A 20,339-nucleotide genomic window follows, 5' to 3' on the forward strand; every position below is an offset into this window, starting at 1 on the left:
TTGGCATAAACCCAGGTATTTCCTTCACTGGTAGCAATGTAATCGGAACATCTGAAACCCTAGGCTTGGATTTGTGGAAGCCTTTGCTGAGGATATCCTCATGTGTCATAGGTTTAGGAGCAGGCTTAAGCCGTGCTGCAGTGCCTTGGAAATGGGGCTCTGAAAGTCTGCCTAGTTGTAATGTTTTCTTACGAGAAAGGGTGGTCTTTGCTTCAACAGCCCATCATCAGATTATCAGGATTCTTCTTATTAACATATATTTATTTCTTCAAGAGTATTTTTAGTTCTCTGCTGTTTGTTTTCACTACGGACATTTATTTATTTTTCAATCAGCTATAAACTAAAAGCATGTAAAATCTACTCATTGTTTCCAAAGTGAACAATAAGAGCTGATTCTGACCTGTAAAATGCAATGAGACAAATTTGGATGGCTTTACTTTTTCTCTCCAGGCAGGTGCAGAGTAATACCTCAAAAGAACCATTATTTTGTGCCTTTATTCCAATGTGTACATAAATGCTTGCATAACCCTTGCACAGCTGCTGTACAAACTACTCATGCCACAAGTATTAGTAATCCTAGCAGGGGAGGTTGCATGGAAAATTGGGGTGTGTATGCTAAACCATATGTACCATGCCCCTGAATCATAAAACTTCTGTTGCTGGAGAAGAGAGGTTTTTGGAGGCTGGATTTTACAGGTCAGGAGGAAACCAAGATTACACACAACAGCTGCACCCCACAATTTTTCTCCTGTTGAGCCTTATCTCACTCCTGCATTTAAATAAGCAGGAAACAGAATCTGGTCTGACGTTATCTTAATTTGGTCTTGGTTTCTACTTTTATTTATTTCATTTCCATAGGAACAATTATTTTAGTAGTTTATTTTGAATACGTCTTAGAGCCACTCAGATTGGAAATCTGTGCTGCCAATTCGGAGCCGCATTGGGGTGCAGAGGTACAATGTGCATTTTTTTTGGTCTCTGATTCTGCCCCTAAAATAACTTCCTTTGTATTTGTGATGCTTTGTAGGGGTGTCTCTGCACTGCTGTGAGCACCGAACTCCGTTCACTGTTCTGCCCCAGCTCTGCGCGGTGTGAGGAGCAGGAAGCAATCTCCCAGGGCTTTAGCGGCAGAAAATCATCCATCAGAAGTTTATGCTGGAGGATTTTAAAATAATATGAAGGGACTGTTTCCTCTGCTGGTGTAAATTGGCATAGCACCATTTGAGAAAACAGAAGTGTGCTTATTTACACCAGCAGAGGATCTAACTGGGTTGTTCCAGTACACCGAGTAGTTGGTATTACTGCTGATCTTTTTGTGGCAGAGACTTCAGTTGTACGTCTATTGCTATAACAGTTTACTTTTCTGAGACTGGGACTTCTAGGTTTTCAATCAGAAATCTTTTTGCTTACTAGGCGGTGCTTAGCATGCCCCCAGTTTGCTTTGTAAAGTGCATCCTTTCAGCATTCATCCGAAGCCTTTTCTACAGTTGCATGAGCTCCATAGGCACGTATATACTGTTAGACTATTAAGATAATTTTTCAGTTAAGACATCGTCAAACTGCAAGCAGGACAATAGAAACAAAACCCCTTTTGTTCCGACTAAACTGTTCCTAATGACCCCCTCTATAAACAGTGGCACCAGCGGAGGTCTCAACAAGGCTCTTCATTGAGACCCCTTTCAAAAGGACAAGCAGAGCAGAACATGGGGCAGAAACTCTCAGAGAGTTACTGCACTTTGCTCCGCTTTGGTGGTCTGACCACAAGAGAGAATCTGTTGTTTTTGTTGTCCGAGACACCCAAAAATAATAATTTAAAAGCATGAATTTCCACAATTAGCATCCTATAAAGACTATTAAATATTTGGATTGTCTGGAAAAGAGCAGAAGGAAACAGTTTGTTTGCTTGTTTGTTTACTTAAATCAAGGGGCTATAAATTATTCTCATGAACTCCATACAAAAGATTTATCATCATTATTATTATTATTATCGTCATCATCATTATTTTGGAGGAGGAGGCTAGTTAATTTACCTGCTAATCTCATATGAAAATAAAAACATAAAGTCCAAAGAAATTAAGGTTTGTATACTCCAGTAAGATCCTTTCATTTTTCTGGGGGTAAAAATTATCTTTGGGAATGATGTGTGCTTGTCATGAGCTCTGAGCAGGGGAGAGGTTTCTGTTGCTTAATGTCTAGAGCAATTGGAGCTACGGTGAAAGACTGAAAGCACTAAAAAACAAAACTTCTGTTCTTTTATGTAGGTAACTGTCAGATGCTCCATATAGATGACTGTAGCATAGAGTGCATCTTCATGTAGTTGAAGGCTATGGAGATTATGAATCATTTCCTGATTAGTTCTGTCCCTATTTCTGTGTCCTGAATGCATCAGAACAATAGCACGGAAGACCTTCCATTTAAACAAAAACCTATTTACAGAGCATCTTCATTGAATGTAATTGGGAAGTGTTGATAGGTCAGACAGCAAGAGCCCATGATTTGGGAATTATATTGATTACATTTTCAAATAGAAATGTCAGTTTCTTCTGGAAGAAGCTGGAATTTGTGTTCTGGCATCTGATTTACTAGGGATATTTCTAACAATGCATGGGCTACTGCATCAGTTGGATAGGAAGAGACCACGGAAGGAGAAGAGAGAACATACATTAAGACAAGAACAGCATATTCTGAGTAAAGGCTAAATCATAGAGAAGTTTGTCCTACAAGTTCCAGAACACCCTCAAGTATCCACAGTGCTGTGGAGGGCTGGGAGTGCCCTGTGATTTTTGTTTTGGAAGTGCTCGGCTGGTTGCAGCTTTGGGCTTCTCCTCCCTGCGGGTGGGCACAGTGACCCTGCTCTTCCTTCACAGGAGGTTGGGATGGAAGGTTTCAGCGTGCCTGGGAAAGAGGAAGGATCTGGGTAGGAGCAGGATGAAGGTCCAGTGCCCTGTGACAGGATACTGAGAGAAAGAGAAATGTCAAAGAAATCTTTAAGAAATTTCCAGTAGAAACAAAAGGATCTTTGTGAAAGATGCTGCTAGCAAGCCTAATAGGAGGAATGGGGATGTAAAATGAATTGAGAGGGTTTACAAGTTGTACAGAATTGTTCTCAGCCTTGAGGCAAGAACAAAACGCGGAGCGCTTACTGCTTACTATATTTGGTATGTATGGAAGAGCAGTTTGGACATCGAGGGAGCTAATAAAATGCAGAGTCTAATTCATCCCTCCCCTGCACGTGGTGTCAGTGCACTAGGGACAGAGAAAATATTTCTGTTAAAGGACAATTCTGAGGAAGAACAACTGAGGCTTGACCTGACTTTTTGTGAAAGGGATTGGTTTTCACTGCAGCGTAGCACAGGTCCACAAGTATGTGCAGATCTATTCCGTGAATACAATTTTATTCTTCTGTCTATGCACGTAGGCCTTGTACCGAGTGATGGAGATTGCAATTTCAGCACTAAATATGGTAATTAATTTGATAGCATGACTGCACAGTATTAATTTCATCACATCTTTCCACAAAAATATGCATTTAAGGATTGCTTTGACTGAAAAATTCTGAAAAAGGGCTAACTGTATCTGACTAAAATTTGCTGCCTTTAGCTCGCAGACTTTCTAGTTGAAAATGCCAGGTGGATGGGCTGAAAAAAAAAACACCTTGTTTTCTGAATTCATCAGCAGAAGCTTGTAGGAATTAATTTATTGGAATAAATGAGCATATGGATTTCTGTTTTCAATGTCATGTAAAACAGATTTTATTTAATGATTTTATTAGAAACGGTAATGTTTAAGGGTCATATTAGATATGTCATAATTGTTAATTATGGAGAACAACAGCCTCAAAGAGGATTTTTTTCCTAGTTTTCATGTAATTGCATTAGGATAATGATGAGGATAAAAGTAACAACACAGACTTCGTATTAACTTTAATACAAAATTGCTTTCTCTTGAATGTGATGACTATGGTTATACATAAATCTTCTGAGCCAAAGTGTTCTTAAACAGTGATACTGCCTTTTGTGCTACCTTGTGATTCTCTTAGATTTTAATATTGTTAGTTGTTGTTTATTCCACTGCATATAAATGCTTATTGCAAGCTTTCTACCTTATAATAACAACAATAAGACACAGATATATCAGTATAAAACACTGATCTTTAAAATTTTCTGATCTGCGGACTTTGGAGGCAGCCAATTCTTTGTCATATCGAAACCATCTGTCTTCTTTACCTTTTTGGATCCCTGTAAAAGCAGTTCATGGGCCCCAAAACCTAGTAAAACACACATTTTAAAACATTGATATGAGAGAATATAGAAAGAACAAATCAAATTATTTTTGCCTATGCAAAAGGGAAATGTCTCTCATCTTAAGGCCAGCAATTTGGATGAAGTTATAAGAGACAAAAATTAATCGAAGAGTTAAGGGTGGTGCACTGAGAATTAGGGTTGTCCAGAAACAAAACAAAACAAAAATCTAGTATGTAAAAAATAAAAATTAAAATTAACGGTTTTGACATTTGTTTTAGATTTGTCACAGAATGATTTAAAAAACAAAACATGAATAGAAAGAATGAGACATCCCAGAATAGCCAACATCCAGTGGCTAGGGTATTTACTTGGGCCATATCCAAGCAGTGCTTTATGGGATTTGGAGCAGACATTTGACATAATGTTTTCAACGTTATTTTTGTCAGACCAATTTGGGCTCTGAAGTGGATTGAAAAAGAGCTTAGTTGGAGTCTTGTACTTTGTAGGTGTGACTTCAACACCACACTATTTGGTTATAGGGAAATGCATAAATTCATAAGGAATATGTAAAGCAAAATATAAAAAGATGTTGATAATTGTCTCTCAGCTAATACTGAAACTAAGCTGAATTGGGCAGGGGACAAGACAGAAAATGTATTGGGGTGAAATTTCAGTTCTCCTTAGCTTTGCAGACATGGATCTTGCAATCTAGACCTTTCACCTTGCTCCCAGTCCCACTCTGAATCTTACCAGGCTCCACTGGACACACGTGTTCAGCTTCTCTTTCTGGTTTAGCCTTTGCTCCTGCCAACCTCCCCCTATTTCATATTCCTTCCTTCCTGCGGTCTTTCTTACAGGCCAGCCTGATCCAACCGTCAATGCACTTACCTAGCGCTGTGCACCCTTGGGCATTATTGACTAAGAACTGGGACTTGAAAGTGTCTCAGGAATCAAAAGGCGTGCATCAAGGTGGAGAGCCTGCATTTCAACAGCACACTCTCTCTGTGCCTCAGCGCTCTCAATTCATTAATCAGCATAGTTAATTTTAAAGAATTTACCATTTCTGCAGATGGTTATTAGAAAGATTATTACAGGGTTAATGAAAACAGTTGTCCCATTACTGTAGATGAAGTCAACAAACTTTGGCATGCCTTGTAATAAAGCGTTATTGCAGATCATGTATGCAGTCAATGCCTTGTTTTCCTAGAAGAACAAAGTGGAAATATAGTTTGCATCAGATATTAAATGTGGTTTACCCAATTCCCCAAGCAGTTAAATCATTAAACCATGTTGGGGGTAACAGCATTTGATATTACATCTGCCTCTCAGCTCCGTTCCCATGTACAGGCTCAGTACCCTTAATGTTTTGCTTTTAACACTCTCTTCTGAACAATTCAAGTGTCAATAAGTGAAAACAAATACCATGCAGTGACAGCAAAACCATATAAGCTGTCTCCAGACCAGGATGTAGTATAGCTGTGCCAATTCACCTACAGAGAAATAAAGTAGGCCAATTACCTACCTGGAAGCAAAATTTATTAGCTCTGGTTCAAGTGCCTTGTTCTGCTCCCAGAACCTGGTCGAGCTTGTTTGGAGCTACCTCAGGTAGTCTGAACAGGTGCTGTGCGCACTTCCTGTAATTTAGGAAGCTCTGGGTGATGCTCTACTTTAGATGAAACACACAAACAAGATTCTACTGACTTCTGGTCAGTGGAGATCCTATCAAGCCTCTCAGTCTGGTTCCCTAGGGAAACTACTTGCACAATCGTGTTATTTGTCTGACCCAGTTTCCAGCATGCTGACACGTTTGTCACAGGTTACACAGATGCTTCAGAGATACTGTCCTTACCAGTACTGCAGGAATTAGCACCTAAGCAGAGGAAGGAATTCTTATTAATATTCCCATTGAGAAGAAGGGAGAATTTAGCAATTCTTCATTGTGGTTGACAACAGCAAATGATTTAACTAATTTGCAGATTACTCTGATACTCCTTAGCAAATGCACTGTTTTATTGAGCTGCCAAATCAAAACAGTCTGGAGATGGCTAGGGGAGGGATGCCAGGGCACGCCGGGGTAGTCCTCAGTGAAAAATAAATGTTCTTGGTGTGGGGGAGAGTCGGGAAGGCTGAGGGAGGCTTGGGATGTTGCAGTGTGACTGCGGTACAGGGCATGGGGACAGCTGGGGTTGTTGGGATAAGGAGGTGTGAGAGTTGTGACATAAATCCATAAGGGATCAAGCTTCATTAGGTCCACTTTTCTGGGAATAATTTGTTAGGAAAGTATTGAGATCTTAGTTTTGGCATGTTTAGATATGTTCTCACTCTGATTTAACCCTTCTACAGTTCCATGAATCGGTTGTACGTGGTATACCTCCCTGCTGCTACACAGCAGGAATCTGTTGTTATTTGACCCGAAAAGATCATTATGCTAGCTTTATTTGGTGTGCATTTAATAAAGTTGTAGCCATTGTGACTATAACTCATGACTCTCAGTCATTCCTCAGTGGTGTAACCAGCGATTCGGCATTCCAGTAACATCAGTTCAAAGGGGAGTATGAAAGACTCAAATGTATGCCAGAGCATTGTGACTTTTATTACTCCTCTCCTCCCGCACTTCTCTGTTAGGAAGATACATTCTCTGGCTGTAGAAATGAGAAGTACAAAGCAGCCTTAGACCTTGTAGTGCAAAATGTAAAACGCGATGTTATCTGCAGAAAGTGGACTTTAGATTCTATCAGCGCACGTTTAGCATAAAGCATTTCCTATGGTAATGTCTCTCACTTTCCCAGACTTTTACAGGCTCCAAGTGGCACACAGGCTGCAGACCTCTTTGTAATGTTAATGAATCATCTTAATGGACTGTTTTAGCAGAAACATTCATCACCTTTTGTACCACAATGATTTTTTTTGTTATACTTAAATGGTTAAGTAGGCAATAAATGCCTATCAGACCAACCACTATGGTCTAGTAATCCACCTCACTATAAATCACCAGTGGATTATTATTGTCCTGTTTAATTAACACTCTTAAGGGATTCTATCGTTGGATAGACTTTCACCTTGCACTAAGCAGGCATTAACATTTCAAGTAAGAAAAAGTGTGTTTATGTGAAAAGTGTTAATCAGGGTGACCTGGAGCTGGTCGTGGTGGGTTGGATGAAATATGTGCTTGTGTGCATGTCTGTGCATCCGTGGGCGCTGCTTCCTTACCCCGCTTTTCAGTGGAAGCTGAAATCAAACCTGTAAAGACTTTTTAAGTAATAGCAAATGGTTGTGGCAGTATCATCTGTATTAGGTCTTAAAGATATTTGAATATGTTTAGTTGTAAATGGCAACTCTAAAAGATTTAGCTACAGGAGTTGGGAAGGTGACATTCTTACATTTATTTTGAGTGTACATTTTGTGTGTCATTTTATTTATTTATTTTTGTGGTCTAATTCAGTCTGAAGTAGTTTTAGGGGACCTGACCAAACTCTTTTCTTTCTTTTTTTTTTTTTTTTTGAAACAAAAGGTGAGAGGGGAAGCCTGATCCTGTTGCTCCACTGTGAACTCTTTTCAGATTTCACAGCCAGAAAGAGTAAGCTAAGCAGCAAGAGCTCCTGGGAAAGGCAGGGGGGTCTGTAGGCTTATGTACTCCTCGCAGAACAATTCCTGCAGTTCTTTTGCAAAACGAAATTCCCACACTAGGACACAAGCTGGGTACAGCATCGCTCTCAATATGCAAACATTTTTGTACATAATATAGCTCAATGCCGTTTTCCTCCTCTCAGCGAAATATAAAGATGGCCATTTTTTTCTCCTGTAATATAATATAATGCATTTAATAGTAATTTCCTTGTCTTTTGTCAGAAGATAAAGACATGTGAAAAAGGCTCTTGTTAATGCAGCGTTTCCCATCCATGAAATCTAATCCTGCTTTCTTTGATTTAGTTACACACGTAACACTAGCAGTGCACTTACCAACTGCACATTCTATCGGTGCCCATACTAACGGTGGTTACGTGAGATTAACCAAGTGCTCTATTTCCATTTCACAGGCATAGCAACTAATGCATAAATGTTGAGAGATTTGAGGTCTGTAAGAGTCACAGCTCATAGCATAGCTCATTAAATCCTGTTTCTGGTCTGCATGCAAACCTAGTATGCACATCCCTGTCCTCTTGGCAATTTTATTAAATTATTTCCTAGTACAGCCTCCTGCAAATTAAAGAAGAATTAAAACTGTTAAGTGGAACATCTTTTAAATTAAGAGACTTCTAAAGTCTCTTAAATCTTTTAAATTAAGAGACTGAATCTCTTAGTGTAAATTTGTTCCCTGAAACCAAACTTCTGTAAAATTGTCTTTCCTCTAAGATTCCGTAGATCTATTGACTGACAGAATCCTATAAGTGGAAATTCAATGTAGTCTGTTGATCAGAGGCAAAAACATAGCATTACAATTTTCACTGGGTATTTTTGTTTCAGATACACAGTTGCACACTAATCTGTCATATTTTATTCTATTTGTAATTGAAAAGGTGGGAAATTATTCACAACCGAACATGTAGGAAATAGCACAAAACACCAAAGGAGTTTGAACAAGACAAGAAATTAAACTAAGCTCCTTAAAGGGATGCTGTTATTGTATGAAGAACTGCAGTGACAGAAAATAAGAACATCATGGTGTGGTGTGTGTGCATTTATCATACAATAGATTTTGCAAACCATTTAACAGAGATGCATAAAAAACACACAGTTTCAAGTGTAGGCATGTCCCAAGAAGAATCTCCTTCGTTCCCTCTAGACACACCCTGCTAATTAAATCCATCATTGCCTAGCAGTAAGCCCCAGGGTTCAATCTTTTCTGGAGCACTGTTACTATCCAACATTTTAGCTCATACAGTGGGCAGCCAAGATTTCATGTCTATGCATATAGTAGGACTTTTAGCCAATATTTCTTACGTACTCTCCTCCTCTCCGTCCCCATCTGGGTACATAATGTGTGTATATATATATATAGGTAAAACTTCAATGTTCCTTTCAGATTGCTTTCTTATATCCTAGTGCAAAAACCTGTATGAGGGTGGGAAGCTAAAGTCTAACAAAATCAAGAAGCTGTGTTCCACATAGCTAGCTGGCCATGAGAAGCGTCAGCAAGGATGGATATTGAATGACTTCTATAGTCCAGCCAGGTTTTATCGGAACAGGTCATCAAAGGTGGGCTGCCCAAACCTGTTCCACTGCTTCCCCATTGATTAAATATCTGGAGACATTTACATGTAGATCAAATTCTCCACGATCTATTTTATCTCAATCACATCCAAGTTCTTTTTCAAGCTAGGGCAAAAAAAGTTCCCTCCGGTGGCGAGAAAAGATGGTATATCTCCCCGAGGTACTTCTGTGCTTTGGGTTTCCTTGGAGCCAAACTATGACCTCAGCTTCCCCTGGGCTGACATCAGTGGGACTGCAGGGAGTAGAAGGGAGGTGAAGCCTGCGTGTGTGTGCCCAAATGTTAAGGAATTTAAAACATTTTTTTTTTTTTTCATTTGATTGTAGAACTGACATTTATGGGGGAGGAAAGGAATAGAGGGCGTGTGTAGCTTCCAGCCTTGTTCAGAAGGCCAAAATTACTTCTGAATCTTGGTATCTGTATTACCCAAGACAAGACAGATGGCTTTATGTGGAATTCTCACCTGCTGCTTTCATTTCGTTCGTGATTTCCACTCTTCTTCTTGTGCATTTGTTCCCAACCTATTTTCCTGCTAATACTTTCTGCGCCAGGCATCACGCTGCAGACATCCTTAGCACTGTGTTCCCCTCCCCTCCCCTACCTGATCAGTGGCAGTAGGTGTCATTGATCCTTCACTGTCTTTCAACATAGGAAGGAGCATCAAAAGAGACTCACAGATTCTAGGTTTAAGGCAAACAAAAGGAGACGTCTTCAGCAGTGAGTAGTTAATTTATGGAACTCCTTGTCAAAGGGCATTTTGCATGTTAGACATGTACATGTATGTACAAATCCACAGAAGAAAATAGTCTCTGAATACAAAGTCATCACCCCAGGTTCCAGAACCTTTTAGTAGTAAACAGGACACCGGGAAAGTGTGCTGGGAAAGCATCGCTGCACATTTATGCTGCTCTCGTGATGCCAAGTATTGCTTGCTGTTGGAAGCAGAACATTAGGGTAGGCGAACTTTGGATTAATGAGTATGATACTTCTTTTATTCTTAATAAAAATTTACGAATAGGAAGCAGGAACTAATTCAGCCCTTGGTGGTCAAACAGGACTGCAAAGTGCTGTGGTGTTTGCTCTCCTACTTAGCCACCTTAGAGCTGTCCAGGGAAACACGGCAGATGTTTCATGTGTTTAGTTGCTGACTGCTCTGAAAAGCTCATACAAAAGCTCCTCTCATCAAGAGAACATATGTAGCTGTTCATGAATCCTTTTAGCAATATGTTGAAGCACAGAGACATTATTAAATTAGATTAAAACTGATGAATTGAATATAATAGGAGTGAACTCCCAGAGATGCCTTTAAAAAAAAAGTTTCATTAATTGATCTAACAAAGCATGAACCACTGTCCATATAACTCCAGTTATTTTACTTTTTCTTTACTATTGCAAATCTTCTGTGGACATAGCAATCAAATGGTCAGAAATCCTCAGTTTGCCAGTAGGTGAGTCCACACCTCAGGTTTTCGCATTGTAGAGGTCACTGCATCACCCATGATGTAGACATTTCGTGCTTCTCAGATGGAGAACCTGTATTGAAAATACTAACCACACGTCAGTGAAAACTGAAAAAATACAAAAGAAGAAAATAAATCTCACCGAGTGCTGAAAAGCTGAGTGGTTGTTACAGGGTTCACTAAAAAATTAGTGAGAGCCATCTGAAAAATGCTCATAGGTTAAAAAACCCAAGGTAACGGTGAAAACTTCTTGGTGCCACAAAGTGTGTTATATAGAATATCTGCAGTTTTAATGATCAGAATTAACCCCTTTATTCTAGTGCACATGTTCCAATATGGTCTTCTAAATGGGTGATTAGATAAAAATCACAGCTGATGCAATAAATACCTGAAAGTGCCTGTAATAAATGCAAGAAATAACCTGTCTTCATTATTCAAGTAACTGCTGCTTGTTCATTTGTATATTCGCATTGTTTGGGCTGATGGATTTTTGCAGTTTCATTTCAATTGTTATTCTTTTCTTTCAAACTTTTTTCTTTATGCCTTTGGACAAAGTGGTGCAATGGTTCCCAAACAAGTTAATTAATTATGAAAAGCTAATTTTTATTTGCTATCTATATTTTTTTTTTTTATGAGATGACAGCCCATATTATATTCCAGATTAAGCATTTCTATTTTTCACTGGAACAAAAAAAAAAAAATTAATTCTTCACCAAAACAGTATTCTGTCAACCAGCAGTTGAATATGAAGAAATTTAATGAAAAATGTAGCATACAGATAACATATATATGTTGCAGACATGTATAATAAAATGTTTGTAGTAGTGCAATTGGTATAATATTGAAGCTAGGAGATATCTGAAAGAGTAAGAAACCAAAAGATGCCATTTAAAAAAAAATAAATTATATATTAGGTTCTTCAACTGCAATTTTACTGAGGTGTTGTTTTTCTAGTTGTTGAGGTTTTGTTCCCCCCCTCCCCACAAGGAACACCTGAAAAGCACGTAGCATTGTTTTCTAATTTCAGCTGAGCCCACCCACACGGCGCTGTATGTCCATCGCTCCTGGTGCCGTCACACAACACTGCCTACCGAGGGGCACTTGGCCAGCACCTCTCTGACTGCCAGCCAGGCACTCTGTTAGCAGCACACAGATAAGGGGCACGAGCAGGAAAAAAAAGGAGAGTGTGACAGGTTTTTCCATGGCTGAATAACTTCTGCATCTGTGCCCTGGGGACTGTAAATATCTGGTATAGCTCACTGTAGATACGCTATTGCTGGTCTTGCCAGAGAGTGAAGGGAGCACAGAGATGAACTTTCCATCTCATTAGCGTCATTCTGCCTCCGTGAATTTATAGGCAAGAATCTTACCTAGAAAGGCAGCTGGCAAAACTTACAGCACTGATTTTATTTTTTAAAATATGCAGTTATGCTCACAGAAATGTTTCTCAAATGTCTCAAATCCATTTACTGATTTCACAGTTATGAAGACTTGAAAAGTTATTGATAATTTCTCAGACACTCATCATAAAAGTATTTTTATTGCAGTGTTTCAGCATGTCTGACCTCAGTGTATTGCTTAATATATTTATTATAAGTGTGTCATAAAACACTGAAACAAATGCATCTTTTCAAAGTAAAAGTTTTCTTGGTTTAAGTCTCCAGCAAAAGACTAAATGTTGTGTAATGAAGGAAAAATGGTCTGTTATTGTCGCCCCATCATAATGGAAAACTAACATGGATTAGGATCATGACTATATATTCTGCAAGAGCTTACCTTGTGAAGTAGGCAACGTCTAATTTTTGAAATTAGATGTTTTCCACTGGGAGTGGAATTTGATGAGAATCTGTAAATGTTGTCTTTTGTATCTTGTAAATGTTTTTTATTTTTTTACTCTTACACATTATTACTGACTAAATCTGTCACAAGTACAGTAACCTCTTCAGTTTGTGGTGTGTTATTTCTCCCTCCACACAAGGAGAATATGTACAATACGAATGTGAAGCACGTTTCTGAGGGAGGCCCACTATCAAAATCAAGAGGAGGGCACAGAGTGTTAGGAAAACATTTCAGTCAGTCACCTTTTGGACCTAGAGTCTCTGAGTTTGAAGGTCATCCTCTAGTTTGTTAAAATACATTCCAGTTGGGAAGAAAAAAAAAAAAAAAAAAGGTATTTTCTTCCATAAATCCTTCTGATTCTTAGCTAATTTCTCCTATTCTGCTCTTTCTTTGGTCCTATTTCTTCCAAACTGTAGCCCAAGATTTGTCTAATTTGACTTCCCATTTATTGTTTTCTTTCTCCTTGCCACTCTTTTGGTACTTTCCAGTGCAACAGTGACATGAAAGGATTTAGGTAATAATCTTGTAATGGATTGCTGGCCCAGAATGAAACCTCATTTCTTCTTTCCCAGGACTCCCTGGGAATCCTTTTGCCACAGCTTTTTTACCTCCCCAGGGAGATTATACAAAATTGTTCCTGTGGCCATTCATTCTTTCAGGGCGAGGAGACAGTGGGATTCCCATCAGTTCCCAGGAGCAGGCCCACAATTTCCAGAAAACGTGCCGTCAGCACAGCACTTCTTACAACTGTTGTAAATTCTTACAACATTTCAACAGGGTGTCAGTAATCCCAGTACATACGCAAATCATTTTTGTGTGCATGTCAAAAAGACACATCATTTTGTTTTTCTAACTACTGTCCTTACATTTTGTGATATCCTTTGTGCATATATTTCAGCAAATACAGTTTTCTGGAGGGAAATTTCCATTTCAGAAAATTTAGTTTCTATATAATAAATTTGTTCTATAAAAGTCAATTAATTTTTAATGGAAGAATTTTATTTATTTATTTATTTTGATCAAAATGAAGATTTTGATGTGTTGGCCATCATAATATGGGTGAAAATCTAGAAAATCAAAGTACTTAAAATTTAAAGGGCCAGTTCTCTCCTATTTGAATCTCTGAGAGAAGAGCCAACAGAGTGTAATAGCAGCTGTTCAGCAACATCTATTATTTGCTTACATTACATCACTAATATGAGGCACCCTGTCGTTAAAATGAGAGTTAGGAATTGGCACTCCTGATTCCCTTCTTAGCATTCTATAATTTTGCTGAGGATATGATCTCATCCAGCTCTCCGCACCAAGGAAGAATCTAGATTGGTTGACATGAAGGTTAGTTTTCCTTCTGGTGAAGCATCAAACTCTATTAAAAGGCTGAAAGAAAATCTTTAGCTTAATTCATAAAGAAAGCTTTAAATAATGTTATCTTAAAACTAATGGATAGGTGATAGTATGTTCAGCAACACCCTTTATTTAACAATTAATTTTCACTTGACATGGTAGGGTCCAATGTCGCATTCCTGGCACTCAAAACTCCCAGTGAATGGATGCAGTATGGAAGCATTCCAGCATAATGCATGAGAGACCCTTTAAAATTTCAGAGGGGAGGACATGCAGAAAAATAGTGAAATAATAAATTAACACTGCACCATTTTTTTTTTAAGAAAGGAACTCTGTCTCTGGTAACAAGTGCTTGACCCACCTGTCATCCACCTATGCCTAGGGTGCAGACAGGAATTTTTTCCTAGTCCCTGGATGAGGTACCACTGACAGCATGTGGCTATTTGCTATTTATTTATTCAAATTAATGGGCTACCACCAAAAAGCTTGGCTATCACAGAGGTTTGAAACTGTTGTATATTTCTGTCTAGCATTGTACGTTGATGTTATTAAAAGACTGATGACTGAGATGTGAGTTCTTTCAATCAGAGACTACAAAAAATATATTTTGTTAATATTTTTCCCTGACTTAATTAGGTATGTTTTTAATTATTTAGTTAGGCTGATGCAACATCCTGTAATGGATGTAGGCTTGCAGATGTAGAGATGTTCTTAGCATGTAAGTAAATGATTATAGTAAGTTATAATAATATATCTTATGTTAGCAAATTCAATTACGGATCTTAATTGCATCAGGATCTGACCGAAAGTTCCTTGTCTACCATTTTGCCACATATTATATTTCAGACTTTGGGTATTATTCTGTAATAGATAATAATAATAATTAAATACTCCTCTCCTCCTCCCCTCCCCCCTATTTTTTTTTTCTTACTATAGATATGCATGGATACTGTGCATTTATCTGTGCAGGAAGACTAACCACAATAGCTATTTCTGAATAAACTGTTCCATAATAGCTCCCTGTGTGGATATTCTAGTCTGGAAAAGTCACGGGTCAGACAGTAAGCTGTTGCAGAATAGCTTATTCTGCAATAGCAATTCCAGTCAATTTTCCAGTGTAGAAAAACCCCTTAGTCCACAGCTCCAAACTCTTGTTTGTGCCAGAAGATCTTGTCTTTAGAGAATAGTATAAATTTGTTCTATTCTATTCTTTAAGCACTGAACTCCCTTTGGGATCAGCCAGGGAGAGCTTTATATTACAGAAGTTTGTATTTTTGTGCACAGATTCTGCAGTTTTATTTATGAAACATTTAATTAACACCTTCTTGTAACTGCGAGCTGTACACATTTTTGGCTGCAGGATGTCCTCAGGGCTCTCCTGGCTCAGTACTTTCTAGAACCTGGTCCTAAAAGAAGCCAGAAAGTTGCCTGGAAGAAGATCCCTCAAGCCAGGCTCAAGATGGTTAGATGGTTAGTAGTTTAGTTTTCGTTGCCAACAGCAGGGAATCAAAGCAAAACAAAGCAAGATGTCATACCTTCCTCCATCCCCAAATACAGAAGATGGCTTATAGCAGTGACATCCATGTCTGAATTTCCCCAGAGAAAAGAGTTGTCTACAAATATATAGAAAGACTTCACAAAATGTTTGAATGGGCTAAAAAATTATCCAAGAAAAAAGTGCAGAGAAATCTTCATGAAAGTCCAGTTAATCTTAGTGCATTCAGAATTGCTTATACAACATCCCAGTAAAGCATGTTTTGGTTGGATTCCTGTTTATATTTGAATCATGGGTTTTCTTCTCTCCTCCAGTAAAAAACAAACAAACAGAAAACAGACAAGACATCTACGCTATTTTTTTTTTATTTGGTACAATTTTACTGAGCCTTAGTACCCTCTGAAGCAAAGGTTGCCATTTATCCAAAGTTGCATCAGAGTGCCCCTGGCATTTCTGTGTTACTAATTAACATTAATAACTTAATTAAAATCTCCAAATGCATTTTAAATGGTGACATAAAGCTGATTTTAATCTAGGCTTCCAAAAATGAAGCAGAAGTCTGTTAATCAGCTGCCCCACCCTTTTTGATATTTATATGGCCCACAGTGCTCAGTGTCAGAATAGGCTCCTACGTCACCCTCTTACTTCATTTTCCCCAGGCGTTATTAGTTAATAATGAAGGTCTAAAGTCCATCCCAAGTTTTACCTGTTGGCATAAATCTGGGGATGGGACAGCAGTGGTGTAGCATTCACATAAATGAAAGAACAGATTTTGGCTCAAGTATTTTTAATGTACAGCAGCTGGCATTTTTGGGTTTGAGGAACAAAATCACACCTGAGTTTTTATGCTCTCTAGGATTTTGCCAGCAAAAGGAAAATAAAAAATAAACAAGATGTTTTACCTTTTTCAAAACCAGAGGAAATGGTGCAGCTGTTTCCGAGAATGTGTTCTATTGACCATTATGTCCAAGCTGTCACATCAACATGGAATGGAAGACATTCTTGCTTTCCAGTTACGTTTTAACACAAATGTCTTTCATTTGTTTGTTTCATCATATTTCCCCTTTAACACATTTTTCTAATCATCAGAATTTTTCCTAATAACATGTTTATTCAATGTTCAGTTAAACCAGATTTGGAATTTTACAAGTATAGAGATGTTTACAAATCAATTCATTAGATGCTATTACCACTTCCATGATATGTAGCTACCTGAAAACTTACCACTGTTGACAAGTGGCTCTTGTCAGATTCTTACCGCGTGGACAATAGTGGCAGCTGATTACTGGCAGCTGCAAAAGAGAGTGGAGGGAATTGGCTATAGGTTACTCACAGTCCCCCAGCCGTTCAACTCTATTTATTTATTTAGCTGTTATGTAGAAACTTCAGCCCACGTTCTCATTTGATTCCCATTCCTAGCAATGGAAAATGTGGCAATAGGTAAATCTTAGGCATTTATCTCTTTTAGAAATAGACAGGTAGTTGATGTAAAGGGTGGTGCCATTTATTTGCCTGATACTTTTATTATTCAGCTGTCATGGGATTTTGATACAGAATACAGCAGATAAAGAGTTTAACATTTTGCCTGCTATTATATTTATTATTTGTATGTGAGAGACGTGTAGGTTATTCAACAGCAAGGCAATCTTTGTTCTATTTTCAGCTGAGTCACTTCCATAGAGGCTTGGATGTTTCAAAATATCTTCTCTCTTTATATTCCTTCACAACATGCTCTTCAAAAGAATAATAAAAGTAGTAGAACGCCCAACTTCCCATTATAAAATCCTATTCTCATTTTCATGTAACTTTTCCAAGCCTTAAAGCTGCTGCAGCTGATTTTTTTAATTATTATTTTATTTTTCCAGGGAGGGTACACGCCTACAGCATGCAGTTCTTTTTTTAAAATTGCTGCAGGGATGAGAAGTTGATACAGTATTTGGACTACAGAGGGAGAAAGAATCCCTAAGGATTCAGGAGGCTTCAGGGGTGCCCTATCTTAGTGTGAGACCAGTTTAGGATTGAGAAATTGTGGCTGTGATAGTATGGGGCAAGCTCAAACTTCTCAGCACATTTGTGTCTTTGAATGTTCAGACAACTAATTCTGTTTGCAGCTTAATTATTGTCAATGAAACTCTTATGGTACTAAATTATGAAAAGACATATTTTAATTTATTTCACTTTGTGAGTGTTTCTTTGCCTCAAAAACCTGTCTTGTCCTGCCACCCAAAATACGTTATTGCCCCTAAGAGAACTAAAAAATGTTGGATTTGAAATTCACAGTAACAGAGATTAAATGAAAGTTACTTTTGCTTTTAAGAAAAGCCTGTTAGTGTTTATTTCTGTCTGAGAGATAAAACAATAACAACAACAAAAAGGGATGGTAACAAAAAACCACTTCCTCTCATGATTGTGCCTTGGATCTCTTTCAGAGAGTTATAAATAAATAAATATTTTGCAATAAGGATTTTGCAGGTGTTTCTCCCTCCAGAGCTAGGTAAACTGAAAATATGTAAATGTTCTTTTTTTTTTTTTTTAATTATTTTTATTATTTATTTACTTATTTAATCAAACGTTAGTTAAAAGGAGATATCCCATTTGAAGTTGTTGGCTGTTAGCAGAGAATGACTATATATATATATTTATATTATATTTTTTTTTCTTTCTTTTTTTGTTCCTCCTCTGGGCTTTGCTCATTTGAGAAAGATCAGTAACTTTTCATGCAACTGGCAGGTGATAGATCTGGCTCCTGTTTCATCCTAACTTATTCACAGTAAAATCTGCTGGCTCACAAAATGTCTGTCCTTCCAGCAATTGTCCAGATCACAGCCAAGGGAGCCGGAAAGAAACTGAAGCTTGCTGGAACATAGTAGGCATACTCCCAAGAAGCTCTTAAATGGCTGGTGGGGATTTTGTTTTTCCTGTTCTCACTGTAGTTTTTAAGCTTCCATCTATCTCCTTAACACTTCTAGCTGGCCCAAACACTTCTGCTTGCAATCACTACAATTTGGAGAGATTGGTCTCTTTTTAAACATGAGTGAAAGACAGGATTTGACATTAATTGAAAATAAACCTATCAGGTCCACTGGTATGCCTGCCAGTCCACTAAAACAATTAAGGACAGACCATTTGGCGAGAAATACTTGCATGGCAATTATGTAAACTTAATGTAAGAGATGAACTGCACATGAGAAGAGGAAAAATCTTTTGATAAGGCATGCTGTGAAGAAAAGAAAATAGCATGCTATGGTTCTATATATTTTATATAATATTTGTTCTGCTGATGCAGTGCTTTATATATAGAAAGTCAGAATTAAGCTATTTAATAAGTTGGCACTAAATAAACACACATTTTTGTACTATATAGCTCTTTTATTATGCAGTATGTACAGCTTTTGATCCAGATAGGCTCCTCTTCAACAGTTAAAAATGTACTTAGAAGTTGGCATTAGACATCTCATACAATTTCACAGTACAGGTTTTTTCAAAAGTATTCTGATAAGAACATACATTTATAACAGGAGGCAATCCTAAAGGGATTACTGGTAATAGTCTGTCTTTTAAAACAAATCTGAAAGTGTTTCATTACTTATCATATCTGTTTTATCAAAGATGTGAAATTATATTGCAGGATTTAACAGCTTTCAAGTAGTAATCTTCTGTATGCCATCTGTGGTGCCCTCTACTGCACAGCTTTGTAGGAGCAAGACAACGCAGTTGAAACTGCATTAGTTGTACTGATTTTTCACATTTTTCTTTCTATCTTAACATTTAACAGTGTTTTTGTATTTGTTTTCCTAGTCATTCTCCCTCTAATTCACATAAAAAAGCAGTCAGTATTTGCAATTGAAAAGCATTTTTTAAAATAAAGCAAAGTTTATAAAGGAGAAATAAATAAATAAAGAGGGCTTTAGGAAATGAACCTGCTAGTTCATTTACTGATTGTTGTTCATACATTGGACATATTCTTGATACTAGTTTATGTGTTTACATATACATATATAAAAATGTATATATATTTATGTATATGCTTGTATATATATGTATATTTGTATATTTTTTATTCTCTCCTTTGTTAACTCTGACATAAGCACTGAGCATTTTGGTCTGGCTTTTTTTGCTGTTTGCTGCTTTGAAAAGGGGCAAGGCATTAAATTAGCTTTTCTCAAGTTGATATATATAGTTTTGTTTGCAAACTCTTGCTAGGGGCAGGATATAATGTTGTCAGTCCTATATCAAACAAAAATCTGATTTTGATGTTGAATTGTTGGAAAGAGCTACAGAGTTTTTACACAAATATTTCCGGAGTGATCTCAAGGTACCTAAAGGCCAAAGATCTAACATGAAAGAAATGAGAAATTCAATTTATTAATTCCCCTTTCTTTTGCTTGCCTCTGTTAATTGAAGCACCTTGTATTCGTATCTACATAGCCTGAGGCTTTCCTCAAATAAATCAATGCATAATTTTTAAATTACCTACTCAAGCTGGAGTTGGACTGCTTACTCTTGTCAGTACCAGAGAAGAAATGGAACAGAAGAAGAAACATGCCGTCTTCAACATTTTATGCACTATGTCATCTAACTTGCTAACAACAGGCCTAAGCATCGCACCTTTAGAAGTGAGCTAGATACAGCACAGCTTCCAGCATTACTGACTGCTCTGGGTAAAAGACAATGCTATCAGGGGTGGGCTTATTAAAATTTTCTCTGGAAAGAACAAGTCTTTAAGGTATTTAACTCCTAAGTTACTG

Source organism: Anas platyrhynchos, chromosome 21, assembly GCF_047663525.1.
Source record: "Anas platyrhynchos isolate ZD024472 breed Pekin duck chromosome 21, IASCAAS_PekinDuck_T2T, whole genome shotgun sequence".
In the NCBI taxonomy this organism is placed as follows: domain Eukaryota; kingdom Metazoa; phylum Chordata; class Aves; order Anseriformes; family Anatidae; genus Anas; species Anas platyrhynchos.